We start from the raw sequence: 12,036 nt of genomic DNA, 5'->3' as shown, positions 1-12,036 counted from the left end.
GGTGCCCTGGCGGTCTCTGCTAGACTGGGTACCCCTGCCCTGTCTGCTAGCTTGGTGCTCCGCCGCTCTCTGCTCCCTGGGTGGCCCTTGCGCTCCCTGGGTGGCCCTTGCGCTCCCTGCTGCCTGGGTGGCCCTTGCGCTCCCTGCTGCCTGGGTGGCCCTTGCGCTCCCTGCTGCCTGGGTGGCCCTTGCGCTCCCTGCTGCCTGGGTGGCCCTTGCGCTCCCTGGGTGCCCCGGCGGTCTCTGCAGCCTGGGTGCCCCGGCGGTCTCTGCAGCCTGGGTGGCCCTTGCGCTCCCTGCTGCCTGGGTGGCCCTTGCGCTCCCTGCTGCCTGGGTGGCCCTTGCGCTCCCTGCTGCCTGGGTGGCCCTTGCGCTCCCTGCTGCCTGGGTGCCCCGGCGGTCTCTGCAGCCTGGGTGGCCCTTGCGCTCCCTGCTGCCTGGGTGGCCCTTGCGCTCCCTGCTGCCTGGGTGGCCCTTGCGCTCCCTGCTGCCTGGGTGGCCCTTGCGCTCCCTGCTGCCTGGGTGGCCCTTGCGCTCCCTGCTGCCTGGGTCCCCCGCCGGTCTCTGCTGCCTGGGTGGCCCTTGCGCTCCCTGCAGCCTGGGTGGCCCTTGCGCTCCCTGCAGCCTGGGTGGCCCTTGCGCTCCCTGCTGCCTGGGTGGCCCTTGCGCTCCCTGCTGCCTGGGTGGCCCTTGCGCTCCCTGCTGCCTGGGTGGCCCTTGCGCTCCTTGCAGCCTGGGTGGCCCTTGCGCTCCCTGCTGCCTGGGTGGCCCTTGCGCTCCCTGCTGCCTGGGTGGCCCTTGCGCTCCCTGCAGCCTGGGTGGCCCTTGCGCTCCCTGCTGCCTGGGTGGCCCTTGCGCTCCCTGCTGCCTGGGTGGCCCTTGCGCTCCCTGCAGCCTGGGTGGCCCTTGCGCTCCCTGCTGCCTGGGTGGCCCTTGCGCTCCCTGCTGCCTGGGTGGCCCTTGCGCTCCCTGCAGCCTGGGTGGCCCTTGCGCTCCCTGCTGCCTGGGTGGCCCTTGCGCTCCCTGCTGCCTGGGTGGCCCTTGCGCTCCCTGCAGCCTGGGTGGCCCTTGCGCTCCCTGCAGCCTGGGTGGCCCTTGCGCTCCCTGCAGCCTGGGTGGCCCTTGCGCTCCCTGCAGCCTGGGTGGCCCTTGCGCTCCCTGCAGCCTGGGTGGCCCTTGCGCTCCCTGCTGCCTGGGTGGCCCTTGCGCTCCCTGCTGCCTGGGTGGCCCTTGCGCTCCCTGCTGCCTGGGTGGCCCTTGCGCTCCCTGCTGCCTGGGTGGCCCTTGCGCTCCCTGCTGCCTGGGTGGCCCTTGCGCTCCCTGCTGCCTGGGTGGCCCTTGCGCTCCCTGCTGCCTGGGTGGCCCTTGCGCTCCCTGCTGCCTGGGTGGCCCTTGCGCTCCCTGCTGCCTGGGTGGCCCTTGCGCTCCCTGCTGCCTGGGTGGCCCTTGCGCTCCCTGCTGCCTGGGTGCCCCTTGCGCTCCCTGCTGCCTGGGTGCCCCGGTGGACTCTGCTGCCTGGGTGGCCCTTGCGCTCCCTGCTGCCTGGGTGCCCCGGCAGTCTCTGCTGCCTGGGTGCCCCGGCGGTCTCTGCTGCCTGGGTGCCCCGGCGGTCTCTGCTGCCTGGGTGCCCCGGCGGTCTCTGCTGCCTGGGTGCCCCGGCGGTCTCTGCTGCCTGGGTGCCCCGGCGGTCTCTGCTGCCTGGGTGCCCCGGCGGACTCTGCTGCCTGGGTGCCCCGGTGGACTCTGCTGCCTGGGTGCCCCGGCGGTCTCTGCTGCCTGGGTGCCCCGGCGGTCTCTGCTGCCTGGGTGCCCCGGCGGTCTCTGCTGCCTGGTTGCCCCGGCGGTCTCTGCTGCCTGGTTGCCCCGGCGGTCTCTGCTGCCTGGTTGCCCCGGCGGTCTCTGCTGCCTGGTTGCCCCGGTGGTCTCTGCTGCCTGGGTGCCCCGGCGGTCTCTGCTGCCTGGGTGCCCCGGCGGTCTCTGCTGCCTGGGTGCCCCGGCGGTCTCTGCTGCCTGGGTGCCCCGGCGGACTCTGCTGCCTGGGTGCCCCGGCGGTCTCTGCTGCCTGGGTACCCCGGGGCGGTCTGCTGCCTGGGAGTGATTTTTGTGCATTTATATTTTTTGTGCATCATTAACAACTTGCCGAGTGTCGTTTTATTCTTGATTTTACACATACCCCCCTGATATTGTGTTTTTGTCTTTAAATCAAATTTCCTATGACTTTTCCTGGTTCTTGTTAACTAGGTTTCAATTTGGGCCTCGTATTTATGTGTTTCAAAATGGTTGTTTCTGCCTGCACATCTCACTGTTCACACAGTGAAGTAGAGTCCGGGTTTGTTTATTTCCATTGACACTGCTCTTGTGCTGGCCTCGATTAAATCTCCCTGGCATGGCCACAATACTGGATCTTTCTTCAAGGATCTTCTGCTAGCTCACGTTGCCCTAGTTATTCCTATTACTTTTATTTTAATGTATCTGAAAGAGACTTTTAGTTGTAGATTCCTTACCCTAGAATTTCCACTAGGCCGAAGGCAGATTTTACATCAGCAGTACCCCTGCGTGTCGGTAGGTGGTGTCGGTCGGCTCCGCGTCCTTAGTCTGCATCGGGATGATGTTGAGGGACCTATATTGATTCCGCCCATGTTCACTGATGTCCGTTATTTCTATTTACGCGCCAGCCTAAATGCAGATCCGGAGAGAGCTACCCCTAAGCCATTTTTTGGCTAGCCTTTTTTGACATTTCTTCTTGAGTCTTAGATTCCTGGTTAGTCGAGGATGCCCCAGTGTAAGAATGGCCTCCATCCCTGCGGCTCCTGCCACTGGATGATGTCCGTGATGGATCTGCACCATATGTGCCTTTGGTGTCTGGAGCGGAAACACGACCTGAAGTCGTGCTCGGAGTGATGGGCCATGAACCCAAGACTTTGCAGGAGCATTCATGAAAGCTGCTAGAGGCATGGCACGTCACTCTCGTTCGAGGGGAATTGTCTCGGATGGTCATGGAGCCCACACTCCTTGTTGCACTCCAAGTCGCCGGTAAGGCGGGTAAGTCACAATAAGAAGTCAAAGAAGCACAGATGTTCTTTGACATCTCTCAGTCCATTGGCCGACGTGATGCGAGACTCCAAACGTCATCGCTCGAAAGCTTCCCCTTTCCCCACTTTCCCGGGAGCCGGAGCACCTCCTGCCCAAATACAAATGTTCTATGAGTTCTATGGGCCCTGTACCTAATTTTTGGGCCGCTCGGCTCGGCTGGTGCACCTTAGCGCCCGCGGAGTTGGTTGGGGGCCCAATGCCTTTGACGCCAGCGGCTTCAGCTTCTACTCCAGGGGGCTCCTGTTGATCCGTGTTCAGATCCGAATCGACACCGGGCAATCTCACTCGGCCTCTACCCAATGACAATCCAGAAGACCATGCTCCTGGCATCGACCGCGCCAACCTCATCCTCATCCCTGAAGTGGACACTGCGCTGGACCGAGGTCGGCGCCGGAAGGGACTTTGGTCCCTGTGTTCATCCCTGGCGTTCATTTTGGGCCAGAAGGTTGTGAAGAGAAATGAGAGGGGCAGCTGGACCCTTTAACCAACCAACTTCAAGAACTGGTCTGGCGGATGGACCTGGGTGAGGCCAGTGGTCTGGACACTTCCGCTGACAAAGGCTTGCTTTCTCCCCCTACTGTAGCTACGGAGGGAGCTTCCTATGCTGTGGTGGTGAGAAGGGCAGCCTAGGTCCTCGACCTCGAGCTCCCTTCGGTGGAAGTCAGGACTAATCTCCTGACAGAGGTGCTACAACCTGGCGCTTCCACTTCTAAACCCCTTATGCCCTCCAATGAAGCTCTCACTGATGTCCTTCTGGGCACTTGGTCCAAGCCCAGCACATGGGCTTCTACGAACAGGACAGTCACCTCCGCTGGCTTCGGATGACCCAGCGTTCCTGACGCAACATCCCTCCCCTGAGAGCTCGGTTGTCCAAGCCTCATCTTCGAAAGGTGCATTACCTTTTGCTCCCCTAGATAGGGAATGCAAGAAGCTGGACCATCTTGGCATTGTGGTCGGTGAAAACCACTTGCCTCTTGGGCCGATACGTCCATACTATCGATCTCTTATTTCCATTTCCATCCTTCCTGCCCACAGACTTTACTTATGGTTCACTATGGGCCTTGAGTACTTTCAGTTTACGTGTGCCCCTTTTGGCCTTACCAGTGTTCTTCGGGTATTCACAAAGGTGATGGTGGTGGTCGCAGCTCATCTGCACAGATTAGGGGGTACCAGTTTTCCCCTTTTCTGAATGACTGGCTGTTGAAGGCGAGCTGGCCCCAGGCTGTCGCCTCGAACTTCCAGACAACAGTGGACCTCCTGCACTTGCTGGGGTCGACTATCATCATGCCAAAGTCACACCTGACTCCCTCTCAGACGCATCCTTTCATTGGAGCAGTTCTGGAAACAGCACAGTTTAGGGCCTATCCTCCCGAGCAGCTAATCCGGTATATTCAGGATATGATACCTAAGTTTCAGCCTCTATCCCGGATTTCAGTGAGAATGACTGAGGCTTCTGAACCTAATGGCCTCCTGCATCCTGCTAGCGGATCATGCTAGGTAGCGTGTGCGGGCTCTGCAGTGGGACCTGACGTTCCAGTGGGCGCAGCATCAGGTGAATCATTCCGTCTATGTCCAGATCTCCGAGGGATCTGCGCAGCAACTGCAGTGGTGGTTAACAAACTAAGATTGGGTCAGAGGCAGGTCCCTCTCCCTTCCCCAACCAGCTCCAACGCTGGTGATGGATGCATCACTCATGGGATGGGGCGCCACTTAGGAGAGGCGGAAATCAGAGGTGTCTGGTCTCCGGCAGAGTCCGGTCTCCAGATCAACCTTCTGGAGCTCTAGGCGATCAGACTGGCACTGAAAGCATTCCTTCCCTCTCTCAAAGGGAAAGTGGTACAGGTGTTCACAGACAACCCTACCACCATGTGGTACTGCAACAAACGGAGCGGGTGGGGTTATGGACCCTTTGTCAAAGGCTGTCTGCCTCTGGACATGGCTGGAACATAAGGACATGACCCTGGTGGTTCAACACCTGGCGAGCTCCTTAAACGCCAGGATAGACTAACTCAGCCCTTGGAGCCTAGTCGATCACGCATGGTGTCTTCATCCGGAGGTGGTGCAAGGTCTCTTTCAGCTGTGGCTAGAATCTTGGTTTGATCTGCTCGCCTCCGAGGAGAATGCGCAATTTCAGCAGTTTTGCGAGTTGGAGTTTAAAAGGCGGTGCTCACTCAGCTACGTTTTTTGTCATGAGTGGAGCTTCGGCCTCCTATACGCCTTTCCACCTATACCACTTCTGCCCAGAATCCGCAAGAAGATCAAGCACGACTGGGCTCAAGTCATTCTTGTATCTCCCGACTGGGCACAAAGAGTCTGGTACCCCGACCTTCATAGCTTACCCATTGATCCTCCAATCAGACTGCCACTTCGGGAGGATCTTCTGTTGCAGCAGTTGGGGAGGGTTCTTCACCCGAACCTGTCCAGTCTTAATCTCCTTGAGTGGAGATTAAGCAGCAGCTGCTGACCGCTTTCGATGTATGTGAAGTCATCTTGGCAGCGAGGCATCCCTCCACTAAAACGGAATACTCATGTAGATTGAAAAGGTTTGCGGCATGGTGCACAGCAAAGGCTGCTGATCCCCGTTCTGCCCCTGTGTCAGAAGATCTCTTGTACATTCTTTCTTTGGCCCAGCAGGGATCAACCTTAGGTACTCTTAAAGGCTATCTTGCAGCTATCTGCTTTTCTTCAGCTACGAGATCAGCCTTCCTTATTCATATCTCCCATTGTTAGTAGATTCTTTAAGGGCCTTACTCACTTGTCCCCTCTGTCTCCTATCATATTGCCCCAATGGGATTAAAATTTGTTTTTAACCTTTGTGTGCTCCCTTCAAGCCTCTTCATAATTGTCCTCTCAGGCTTCTGACTCTCAAAACTGCTTTTCTTATTCCCATAATCGCTGCTCGTATAGTGATCGCGCTTCAGGCTCTATCTTCCAAGCCTCCCTATCTGTCTGTCCGTCCGGATAGTCGTGCTTCGAACGAAAGCTTCATTACTTCCTAACGTGGTCACGCCCTTTAATGTGGGACAATCTATCACTCTGCCCACTTTTTACCCTTCCCTGCATCCCTCCAAGGAGGAGCAGAGACTCCATCGTCTGAACCCAAAATGTGTGCTGTCTTTTTATCTTGATCGTACCAAAGACTTTTGGGTGGATGATCAACTCTTCATTGGCTATGTGGTCTCGAAGAAAGGTCGGGCTGTGCAAAAACGGATGATCTGTCGATGGATTGTCCTCTGTATAAAAATCTGCTATGCATTGGTGCAGAAGTAATCTCCCTTGGGGTTGCGTGCTCACTCCAGTAGAGCAATAGGGCAACTCCTGCGTTAGCTCGCGGAGTCCAACTCCTTGATATATGTCGGGCAACGACGTGGGCAGCCCTGCGCACACTTACCTGGCACCACTGCCTGGACAGCCAATTCAAGAGGGACAGATACTTTGCCCGTTTGGTTCTCCAAAAGTTCCTGGTGCGATCTTGCTTCACAGACCCTCCTCTGGGGAAGGTATTGCTGGGGTATCTATTCTAAGGTATGGAATCTACAACAAATTGTCTCTATCAGATGAACAAGTTACTTACCTTCGGTAACTATGTATCTGGTTGAGACATATATTAATTGTAGATTCCTTACGCCTCACCCATCCTCCCCGCTCTGTGAACTGATTTCTATGGATTGGGCCTTCCCGTCAGGGCCCTAGTTGCGGTGCACCAGTTGTCGGTGTCTTACATGGCTCTGCTCTCTGGCGTGGAAGGTCATTTTAAGAACTAATATCAGCGGGCATGGGCGGTGTCTACCCGGTGATCACGACGTCGACGAAGGATGCGGAGACGACCCTTGCCACCTACCGACGCTCAGGAGTACTGCTGATGAAAAATCTCCGGATCCAGGCTGACACCTGGGGGAAATTCTAAGGTAAGGAACCTACAACTAATATGTCTCTACCAGATACATTGTTACCGAAGGTAAGTTACTTGTTCATCTACTTTGTCCTACCTTCTCCTAGCTTGGGGTGGGCAGAATCCATATTCATGCAGTGGGGTAGTGCTGAGGTGCTAAGGCAGTATGAAGTTTAATCAAACTGTGCTCCGATTTGCTGAGAATGTAACCTGTTTTATCATACCATGATGAGTTTGCAGGTTTGGTGATATAATATTCATAAATTAGTGTATGTAAACCCGTGATTTTGTGGGTGAGTCAGAGAACCTGCTGTGCTGCTAGGGATGCTGTCCATTTCTCTTTTGATTTTGCTGCCTACGTGGTACCAAGAATATTTTTGCACTGTAATTTTCTGTTTGCTGAGACCCTACATGACAATGACTCGGTGCATTTGCATTTAACAATTCTGTACCATATCTTTTTAATTATTTTTAATAAATCTTTTACGTTATTCCATTGATCTAGAGCTCCATTTTTAAGTGTTTTCTTACTTAAGTGACTGCATTTTTGATGGGTTTGGTGGTCCCTTATCTCGGGGACACATTGCCCCATTAGAACTGAGGTTTAACACCGTCTCCCATTCATCAACCTGCGGGTGTTCCATTCAGGTAATGTTTTGTGGTGCATAAATGTCGCCATTCCCCATGCTGTTGCCTTGAACCCTGCCGCCGAGGTCTGGCACTAATACTGCTCGGATTGCAGCAGCGAATCCCCTCGCGTCCTAAGAGAATACTGATGCTTTTACGAAACGCAGGCACAAAGTAGTTGAGCAAGAGGTAATGAGGAAGAGAAAGTGGTCCTGAGAAGTGGTTTGGTTTCAGTACTCCCGTAGCCCTCGCCCATTGCCACCATCCAGATATACAGTCGCCGTTTTTGCAGTCCGTAATATGAGTTGCTGACCTTTGATAGCGTGCTGCATACTCACCACTGTAGGCGGGTTTGAAAGAGCGACCCACCAGGCGAGACAGATCCTCTCCATAATATAGCCCTCCCCTCCCCCCCGAGCAAGGAAAGAATACACCATAGGTACGCTGGAGTACCTGGCTGGTGCTGGAGACTGGAGAAAGCAGAGGTTGAGGTTGTGATGTTCCCAGAAGCATCCTTGAGGTAAGTTACCAAAGGAAAACCAACTCACCAGAGTTGCACACAAAGGAAGGCTGACCGTGAACCGGGGCAGGGTTCAGAGAAACATCCGCAGACCCTTTATGCTGCTGCTGATGGTCTTGACCCCGACGTTCATGTCTGAAGTGTTGGCGCCATCGAAGCTATGTCCAGTGACAACCGCGCCATCTTGGATTGGTAGAAGATACTGCGATACTTGCTATTGACTTCAGGCTTCGGCTGGTGTATGGGACTAGCGTTTACGATACCTCTAGTGATGTAGTGGCAGACGTAGGTGCCGTCCTCTGTGGACATGCCGGGAAGTGCCAACTTTCTGTTGTAACTTACGTAAAAAATGTGTAAAAGCAGTATTTGATCCAACTTTAAATTTATTGAAGACGTAATGTCAGACCAACACTCTGACCCGGCAGTAGCAGTCGGCCGTCATATCCTTTTGGGGTGTCCTAAAACTAACAGTGGACAAGAACGGAGTGGCTGCCCTTTCACTTCTGGATTTGTAAACTGCATTTGGGACTGTGCACCTCCACACGCTGCTGAGAAGACTCCATCATCTCCGATTATGTGACAATGCTCTAAAATGGATTGCTTCTTACCTCTGGTACAAGCTAAGTGTAGTTTCCCCATCACCTTTCACATCAGCAACTCACACCCAACACTGTGGTGCCCCTCAAGGGTCCATTATATTCCCTCAGTCATTCAAAATCCACCAGGCCCCCTTAACAGACCTGATTTAATCATTCAACCCACCTGTTAGTTATGCAGATGACACACAAATCATTAAAAAAATGGATGGCCCAGAAGGCCTCTACAACTCGGACCTTGACGATGGCCTTCGCGGCATAAATACATGGATGATGAGCAAACACTAAACACTCAACAATGCAAACACCAAAATCATAATATGTGGACAACGGCAACAATTCCAGCCTAGAGTCATACGGCTCAAAGAACGCTAGGTCCATCCAACATCATCCAGGGAAGTCAGGAACCCGGGGGTAACTGTTCATTCAGACCTATCCTTGAAACCATGTCCGATACATCACAAAGAGGGCCTCGTACACAATGCAAACGCTGCTCCACATCTAGATACGAACAAACACGACAAGCCGTCCTCTCTCTTGTAATCTCCAAGCATGACGATGCCAACAGCCTGCACATTGGTGCCCAAGATGCATCACCTGCAAAATACAACTCGTCCTAAACGCTGCCACAAGCCTCGCTCCACCTTCACCCAAGGGAACACCGGACCCCAGTCCTGCAATCACTCCACTGGCTTCCTATAGCTGGAGGGCGCTGCCCAGGGCACTCTGCGTTGTCCATAGAGCCTCCTAATGAAAAGGACTACAAGTTACATTCAAGCGATAAACACTGAGCAGGATGCTGCGCTCCAGGCTTGCACCGCAGAGCATCACATCCCCTCACCATCAGAAATCCGCAGGAGGTGAAGCTTCTCAGACAAGCTGCCAACCTCTCGACTCCTCACCAGCCAACATTCGAAGCTTCCAAGATCAGATCTACTTCAGAAGACACTTGAAAACATAAATATTTCAAAGATAACTACATCATCCTACAATGCTCAGGTAGACCCAGGAAACGTAATCACACCTTGAAGTTCAGTCGACTGTTTACAGCTCACAGATAAAAAAACTATTCAACCAGTACACGTTCTATGGAGGTAGGTACTGAAGGTCTGACTTGCAGTTAGTACATAGTGTTGTCCATTCATATATGACCCTTCTGGCCCATCCTAATACCATAATACGTTGCGTTCGGCATTTAACTATAGCTCGGTCATCCCTTAAGACACATATGCCACAGGTCGTGTCCATCAGCCAGTAGTGAACCAGTCAGAGGACTAACTAGCTGCATACTGCAACCGGATTGTCGCATTTCACGATGTCACCCACATTTGTGATGATTGTAATAAAGCCCATCCCAGGAGATCTCCCCAACTACGCCTGCTCAGGACATAGACTTCAAACAAGGTATAAGTTGGAACGCCCCAGTGCAGTAGCCGTATAAGGAGCCTGATCATGAGAAGCACCATAAGCACCTGCGGAGCTGCTCAAAGAAGCCAGTTTACTGAAAACCATAAACTGTGCGTCTTTCTCCTACCTCTTCATCCATCACAGTGCTAAGCGCTGCATCCCATAACATAACCACAATCCAGTGGTCATCACACATGACATGGAATCCCCTCCAAAGTGCGCTAAGTAAAGAAAACGACACATTCCAGCCTCATGTCTTGCATGGCATAGCTTACTCGACATGTAGGCAAGCGCTTCAGTGCCCCACATAGAGATAAGTGCTATATGAGTGCTGCATTATAATGCACCACCGCTGCAGGCCCGGTGCAGCAGCTTTGAGCCCCGTGCCAGAGCCACAGGCACAGGCCCCTTGCTACAGCCATGGGCCATGCACTGCAGCCACGGGCCCCTTGTTTCAGCCATTGGCCCCTTATTTCAGCTATGGGCCACGCGCTGCAACCACAGGCCTGGCGCTGTTGCCTCAAGCTTCACTTCATGCTGTTCAGTGTCAGACAGTAGGGAAAAGTAGTGGTAGGGTTGGATGAGGGGGTGGGGATTAAAAATAAATAAAATCTCACTTACCGGAGTTCGGCCGCCGCCACTCCTCCATCCTCCCTTTGTTTCTGGCTTGCGGCAGCACACAGGCTCCCAGACTCCCTTAAGCCAATCGGGATGTTGCTATCACCAGCATGACAGCATCGTCGTGATTGGTCTGACGGCCGGGTTCGGCGCTTAGACAGGAGGTGGGAGCCTGTGCATGTTTTCCAACCAACTGTGCAATGCAGCCAGGTGGAGAAATGCTAAGTGCGCATGTCTGTTTGGCTTGCCGAAGATGTCATGTGCACTTAAGTGCATCGATCACTCCTCCTCCTGCTTGTCACGTAGCCCAGCCCTAACCTGGGTGTTACTAAAATTATAATAACGTTATCATGTTGTGTTATCATTTTATTTCTCCCTCTTGCACTCAGTGGGGCGACGCTCCCCCGCCTCAGTAGAGGAGCCGCTACTGCTGTTTTGTCGCCAAGTTCTTTGAATCCTCCTGTCCAATGTACCTGAAATGGTCCATCATGTGAAGAGTCAAGGGTGGGGCCTGAGCTCCCTCGGTGCCGTCACTTACGGCTACAGACAGATATCCTGCAAGCCCTTCAAACCCGACCCCCCCTGTTTTTAGATCGAATATAGTTTCCTCCTGTGTCAGGCTGATTTGGTATGGTTTAATGTGCCCGAGTGTTTTCAAGGTTTGGATGATATGAGGCAGGTTACCTGGTTGTGGAAAGTCTGCTGATAAATTGATTGTATCCATTGTGTTACAGATGGAAGCTGACATGGAGAGAAGCTGGTGCTGACCCCCCTCCCCCCCCCCCACAGCAGAGGAGGAGCCTGGACGGAGGGGCATCATCGAAGTGACCCCGTGACGGTAAGGTCCTGTTGTACCAGAACTTGTATTGTATTGTATTGTAATCGCTTTTATAATCAATCAATCAATCAAGGCATTTATATAGCGCGCTACTCACCCGGAGGGTCTCAAGGCGCTTGGGAAGGGGGGGTCCGCTACTGCTCGAACAGCCAGGTCTTGAGTTGCTTCCTGAAGGCGAGGTGGTCTTGGGTCAGGCGGAAGTAGGTGGGGAGGGAGTTCCACGTCTTGGCGGCCAGGTAGGAGAAGGACCTTCGTCCTGTGGTGGCTCTGCGGATGCGGGGAACGGCGGCGAGGGTGTGGTTGGTTGATCGTAGCTGGCGTGTGGGAGTGTAGAAGTTGAGGCGGTTGTTGAGGTATCTTGGGCCTTGGTTGTGTAGGGCTTTGTGTGCGTGGGTGAGGAGTCGGAACGTGATTCTCTTGTTGACCGGGAGCCAGTGCAGGTCTC

The 12,036-nt window shown here is 54.1% G+C and overlaps 1 protein-coding gene across 1 annotated transcript in view; it reads left to right on the top strand.

Moving 5' to 3' along the window:
* The first annotated feature begins 11,484 nt into the window (after positions 1–11,484).
* Positions 11,485–12,036, top strand: part of LARGE2 (LARGE xylosyl- and glucuronyltransferase 2) — a 196,764-nt gene continuing 196,212 nt past the window's right edge. Inside the window, exon 1 of the mRNA XM_086959654.1 lies at positions 11,485–11,591. The gene's annotated coding sequence lies outside the window, so the exon portion shown is untranslated. The remainder of the gene's footprint in view (positions 11,592–12,036) is intronic.

Source organism: Lissotriton vulgaris, chromosome 2_2 (genome assembly GCF_964263255.1).
Source record: "Lissotriton vulgaris chromosome 2_2, aLisVul1.2, whole genome shotgun sequence".
Lineage (NCBI taxonomy): Eukaryota > Metazoa > Chordata > Amphibia > Caudata > Salamandridae > Lissotriton > Lissotriton vulgaris.
The sequence above is the reverse complement of the archived record's forward strand: the minus strand, read 5'-3'. Positions and strand labels throughout refer to the sequence as shown.